The sequence below is a fragment of the Poecilia reticulata genome, linkage group LG17, assembly GCF_000633615.1.
Source record: "Poecilia reticulata strain Guanapo linkage group LG17, Guppy_female_1.0+MT, whole genome shotgun sequence".
In the NCBI taxonomy this organism is placed as follows: Eukaryota; Metazoa; Chordata; class Actinopteri; order Cyprinodontiformes; family Poeciliidae; genus Poecilia; species Poecilia reticulata.
Window position 1 is genome coordinate 27,701,730 of NC_024347.1, and position 7,146 is coordinate 27,708,875.

General features: G+C 33.9%; 1 protein-coding gene across 1 annotated transcript in view; it reads right to left on the reverse strand.

Moving 5' to 3' along the window:
• The window catches only part of LOC103479932 (uncharacterized), a 27,092-nt gene that overhangs the window by 5,900 nt on the left and 14,046 nt on the right, over nucleotides 1-7,146 (reverse strand). The window lies entirely within an intron of this gene.

Sequence of the window (7,146 nt, forward strand, 5' to 3'; positions counted from 1 at the left end):
GCAAAAAAAAGAATATAAGAGGTGATTTTTGAGTCTAAATTTTGAGCCTAAACAGATGGAGGGTGAACTTGAAAAAGGAAAAATACGATCCAAAGTGGGGCATCAGGTCATAGATTACGCTCTGTGAGCAAATAGAACCAGTAATAACTTATTTGGCGGAGCATGATGAATATCAAAATAAGGGAAGAAGAGAAAAACAAAAAAAAGGGATAGAATACCTGGTGCAGAAGAAAGGAGGCGACCTGTTAAACAGACAGCCTTCAGGGAAAATACYGGCTGGAAGGAATAAATGACGCTAAGGGAAAACTGATTGGAACTAAACTTATCCGGCACAATTCACTATTTTCACATGTGGGAAAATTAACTAAATGAAAGATGAATGAAATTACATAACAGGAAAAGTTATAAACAAAATRAAGTGACATCTAATGGGTTGAAGTTTTTGAAACTCGGCTTAGCTGTAGAGGGGTTTAAATTTAAACTTAATGAAACTTGAAAATTGAGGTTTATAGCAGACTTGAACTTTATCATGGACTAAACAATATTTTCTCTCTCATTATCTTACCAAAAACAGGATTTCTTTTCATTTGAAACTTGATAACCTTAAAATGTCTAAAGAGGGAACTGAATTGGTAAATAAATATGAGTATGTGTTTGATTCAAAGGGTGATTATGAAACAGCCCTAGATTCAATTATGGTTTATTACATTGGTTACAACATATTCTTGTCTCAAAGACAATTAATGATTCTAAATCTAGATAATTCGGTTACCTTACTTCAAAGTGGGAAATAATATGTTCGAAAAGGAATAATCACATTTCAGCTTTGGTTTAAAACCAGAGAGCATTCATTACGAGACTGTTTCATTTAGTTTGACATGTTTTATTTTCTTTTCATTTTTATTAATATTATTGTTGTTTTTATTTTCTAAAAACAAAACTAACTAACTTACTAACTGAACTAACTGCTGCTTTCGAAACACATGTGTGTCTTGGTAGAAAGGCACAAATTGGGCATGATGAAACTTTTAAAATTGATATAATAGTAATTGATTATGTAAAAAAACAAACTAATTGGACAACAACTGGCCCACAACACTTGTGTGCCTTAAATTTTGATTGAATTGATGCATAAATTCAAGTCCAACAAAACATTCGATTTGAAACGCAATGACATCTTACAGTACTGCATAATATTTTTAATTTTAACATTTTTTGCTCCTCTGCCACAAAAGAAAAATCTGATCAATTTATCTTTTGTCAGTTCAAAATAAACATTGACACGGCCTTTTAGGAAAGTAATCCAAATTCTGATCTGAACTCTTTAAAATAATACAACTTTTGGCCTTTGCAGTACAGTTTCAGTTGGACATTTTAGAAATATGTACAGAAAAAGAATCTCTGAAAAATATTTCTGAGAACAATAGAAATGTTGTTGTCAGAAATGTTTGTTTTCTATTTACATAAGAAAACAAAAGGGGGAAATGATAAACATAAAGCATTTCTGATAAAACTACCTAAAGATAAAACATTTCTGATAAAACTTTACATTTAAAACATCTGATAGTCTACTTTCAAATCTAGATAGATGATTTGGAAAACTTGTGAAACCCTGTAAAATTTTAGTTTTGGAGAAAAGTAAATGCAAAATTGCTTTCAAATTTTTAAATTATATCAACAGGGGGTGGAGAAGAAATAGACTAATTACTAGTCGGTTTAAAGATACGGTTAATTATGAATGTATTCATTTGACATTGGTATATTGTGAGTTTATTCACTGAGCTCGCTCTCATACTGTGCCTTCCTGCATGACTGAAATACAGAGTTATATAGAAGCTCTTACTAAATTAAAATTGGTAATTTAAAATTGAATATCTTCAATTCTTATAATCTTATAATCAATATCTATGCCATGTTTATTTTCAGATTGATGGGTTTCCTGCATCACCTCTAATTTTAATTGTATAAAGTTACAGTTGTAATTGCTATCATTGAGAACATTCTGGTTAAAAGTACTTTAAATTCTACGGAGCCCCAAAGGGGACATGGAGAAAAATTCTGACAAAATGTGAACAATTTTTTAATTCTAAAAAAGAAAACAATACATAAACACAACACTCAGCAGTTTTGAAAAATATCAGGATAATGGTAATATTTTCATTAATGGAATAAAGAATAACTGATTACAGTTTTCTTTTGACCWAAATTATTAAGGAAATTTAACTGGTTGTCTTAAAGTGTGGCGATATCACAAGGATACTTTTGTGTAAAATTGTACAATATTGAATTAATTATTTTACATATGAATTTGAATAATCAATAGATGAAAAGTGTATGAAGCTGGAAATACTAAATTTTGTCAAAATGTTTAATAATTTCTTAGAGTTTGATTTTTGAAAGGAGTTGGGTCTACAACCGGTTAATTCTGAAACATCTGAGGGTGAATCATCTTAATGCATTTCTATTTTATCTTTTGAGCTCAGACTGAGGCAGTGGACGTTATCTGAGCCGCTCCAGTGACCCTGAGCCTGGCTGAAACAAAAGAAAAGAAACAAAAAAAAGAGGCAAATCTTCATCTACATCACAAGCTACAGAAAAGACAGTTAATTTATAATTATGTGAGCAAAAGGTGGCATACACTTTTATTTTCTTAATTTACTTTGTGTTTTACTCTGGCAGTGCTGCTTCCTGTGGTCTGACGGGGACCATGGGGGCCAGGTTTTGCGGGTTCAGGGCCRTGCGAGGAGAAAAGGCATCAGCCCTCTGCTGTTCTTAGCCGCGCTGACTTGGACATTTGCACTTTCTACACCTATGAATTGTACCATCTTCTGCTGGACTGCTGTTTGAGGGCAAAGACCTATTGGACGATTCYTACAGCTTCTACAGAGGTCAGTGAGGTTGGAYTGATTTTTCCTGTTGTCACATGAGGACGGATTGCAGCTTGCAGGATCTCGCATTGGATGTTTGACTGTGATCTCTGAGGAAACACCTGGCTAAAGGACGAGACCCAGCCGTTGTTTCTGAGGGTCTCCTATGGCAGAAAAGGCCACCGGATTCTGCCCGACATGAGACGGAGGTTTGAAAACATTGACATGCTGTATCTCTCCGTCTCTCCCTCGCTCTGTCAAGGGGGGCCACACACTTTGTCCAGATTTTTCTGCACAGCGGGACTGAATGCTGCCCTGAACAGCTTCTGATGGGGCAAATAGAACATCACATGTGAAGTTGGACTGAGACTCAGAGACGGTCCTGCTTGTCTGTTGCCCTGGTTGGTCCTGGGTTCTACGCCTCTGGTCATGTGACCTGGACTCCGGGGCCCCTGGGATTCCACTCAGTCTACAGGTTGGAGACAAAATGGCTGCCAATAAAACTTGGTAGTTTTTAATGGTTTTTCTTGAATTTTCGAATTGTGTGATGCCACTTTTTCTCACCTTAGTTTATTTACAGTGTTTACTGTTTATTTACATTCATGGTCTACTGCCTTTGCATTCTGACCTCTATTTGACCCCCCAGGATAAGTTTAATGGTACAAGTGAAGGCCCGATGCAGCAGGGTGTTAGAACTCTGCAGCTTACAGAAATATTTTGTTTGCCTGAATGATTATAACTCTGATTGTCCAACATCTGGCTAATGGGTTTTTCTCCTCCAGCACGACGATTGAAAAAGGATAAAAGTACGGTAAAAATTGTTAATTTCCTGATTTACAAAAGCACAACCAGCCACACTTTGAATACAAAAGAGGATAGTCTAAAATCTATTTGGCTCAAATTACTGTGGCTATAAATATAAGGACTGCTATTTAAGTAATGATTTAGATTTATTTGGACTCCATTTTAAATCCTAGGACACTTTATTCCACGTAACATTACTGAACCAAATTATGGGTTTACTGAACATATGTTCAATCAACTATTCAATTATTTCACTGAGGTGTAAGCACCCTGTTTAAATTACACCCAACTGTTATAGTTAGCAATGAAAGAAAATTTGGGCGAAACACTTAAACAGTGTTTCGATACAGAAACAGGGGGAGATGCATGGAATTAATCTAATCTACAAATTGTGAGTTAATCTAATATATTGAGAAAATTTTCAGTTTTGGGCTTCAGCAAAATATAAAAGGTTAAATCAAAATTCACAAATGGGTCAACTATGCGAATGAGTTTCCAAAGTAATACTGAATATTCTGAATTGAATACATTAAAATTAACAATGGTGTCATGTGTCAAATAGATTTCTACAAAAACATGAAATAAATTGTTTGATTGCTGCTTCTCTCTTGCTATAATTCAAAATAAATTGTTTAACCAAGTCATGCAGAAAGGTCTAACCTGAACATTATATAACTTAATAAATCTAGTTGTATCAGACTTCTCCCCAAAACATCGATTAAACACTACAAAAGAGGGTAATTCAGTTAGATAAATATTTTATAGAAGGGTTTCAAAAGAACCAATTTTTCAAAGGTTAAAAGTGTTGAACTTTTGGGATTTAAAACCATGCTGAAAATAAACTAAGGCAGTTAAAGGAGTGACAGGGTTAACTTTATTCTCGTAAAACAGGCTAATCATAATATATGAGGTTTTAAAATGAGAAGATAAATGAAGATTCAAAGTAAATTGGTCTAAATTGGGATTTACAAATGAGCAATTATGGAACTGCTTAAAGCGGGTCAAACAGATTGACAGAATAAAACTAAAACTCTAGTTCTATGTGTAATTATTGATTCAAGGTCTGTCTAAAATGTCTAAACATTTCTCATAATCATAATTTACAGTTTTTGGTTTGAGACAAAACAGGGTTGTCTTTTATTACATGAATGGAATATAATCTTAATTTAATACGGATCATTAACGTTTCACACTATTGATAATATTTTACAAGCCTTTAGTATAGCGGGCTACTTCTTATTAAATGAGGACTATTTGATTGAATTTAATTAAAATAACAAAAGCAAAAGATTTATAGATGATTTAAGATTTGTGGTAAAGTTTCTATTAGGGATAATATGTACATTTCAAATKATATTCCTTTGATAAAACATGACTGTGGGCAGTTTTGCACATTCATTTCATAATCTGATCTTTTACATGATTTTTGTTTGGTTTCTGATTTTGTCTGATCCTATGAGTATGGCAACACTTAAAACAAGAAATGTTATTTTTAAAAGTTGAAATGTGTAACTTAATTTAAGCATTTCTTTAACTATTATTAAGAGGAGAACTTAAATAACAAATGTTATTGATATATTGATGCTCTGTTGGCTTAGTATATAAAAAAACCTGATCTTCAGCTTCAAAGAGCAGCCTTTAACAAAAAATAAAAAAAGAAAGAAAGAAAAAACATTCTGAAGATGCACAACCTGAAATAATCTTCCTTGCTCTCTTCATCACCTGTGGATTCTGCTGCTCCCTGCCTGAGGTCCTTGGCTGTTCAGTGCATCACCTCCAACATAGAGAAGAGCAGTGGTACCAATAGAACCCCCCCTGCCTATCAGATGGTTTCCCAGAACCAAAAGACGACCGTGGAACTTCAGCTTTCCAGAGTTTAAGGSCAGTACTAGTATCTAGTGACAAAAATAGATGCTTTCCTTCACTTTAATTTTCTTTATATAATCCACTGATTTCCCTTTTTGTTGTGTTTTTTGTGTTGCAGAATGAAGTCCAATCCTTTCTGGGTGTGCCGGGATGTGAGACTGTGGGCGCCTTCCACGATTGGTGGACCAGTTTACAGCTGAAACGCCACTGAAGCCTCGCGGGCCTGTCAGGGTTTCCCATCGAGCTGCGCCGGCTCAACATCTGGACACACGCAGAAACTGATTTGACRTTGATAGGTCTCGCTATAGAGAGACTGATATGATTAAACTTTATTACTATTACATTTTACTTAGAAAGCATCTTTACTTGTTTCCTCATCATAGTTCATTCATACCAGTATATTTTGACTGTGCTGCCTTGATCCTKATTTATTGGTTTGCTGTTTAGTGTTAGTTGTATGTTCTGTGCCTTTCCATATTCATTACTTCTAAGCTTTTCTTACCATCCCATTTAACATTACATCCTTTCTGTGGTTCATTAACTTTTAAATATTACCTTAAAATTTCAAATAAGTTTGGTTTATTAACTTACTACTAGATCGTTTTACGCATTATTCCTTATTGCTTCVTTGACATTTAAGGATAGTATCTTAACATTTTACCTTTTATTAAATTTGGTTTATGTTTTAGTTCTTAACTTTTAAAACAAATTTTAATCTAACATTTTATTGACTTTTTGCGTGTTACCTAACACTTTATTGATTTTGCATTTTAGTAACTCTTACTCATTTACATTTTATTCATTTGAAAATATTAACCCAATACTTTATTTCTTTTGGCATTCTATTAAGTTTTGAAATAATATCCTAATATTTCATTCAATTTGCATTGCAGTGCATTCTAACAATTCCTTCAATATAACTTTTAACCATTTCATGTGTCATTAAATATAACATTTATCTCTTTTAACTTTTATTACTAAAGAAAAAACAGAAAACATTTTCGGATTTTGCTTTTTTACAGTTCTTTAACCTTCTATGGCACAGCATTGACCTGAGCTAATACCAACCAAAAACAAACAAATCTGGTTTAAAAATAAATAAATCAAAAATCAAAAATGAAATGATAATTTASGGTCTGAAATTAAGATTGATGTGTAATTGAAGGTTACGAAGCTCTGCACGACTGCAAGGCAACGTTTTTTTCCCACCACAAAAAAGAAACAGTAAATGCCATGGAGGGTTGAATTTCCTTTTTCCAATCTTAACCCTAACATCCTTTAACAATTTTATTTCTTTACATGTTCTTTATTAGCTTGTAAGGGGGACATTGTGATTGCGATCCACCGCCTAAGAGGCATACGTGTGCCCTGTCCGTTTTTACCTCCAAAATTGACATGAAATGAAATGAAATGAATGAAAGACAACATCAATACTTGAAATGAAGCTATGTATATCAACATCTGCAAAAGCCTCGGGGGATGTTTTCCGGAAGGGACAGTGTCTACTCTAGGGTTTGTCTTCCTTTTTTGGGGCTCTTTTAGAGCCCAACAGGGGGAATGTTGAGACGCTTTACCAAGGTCGAGAAAGAGTCACACGCTGTTAGACAAA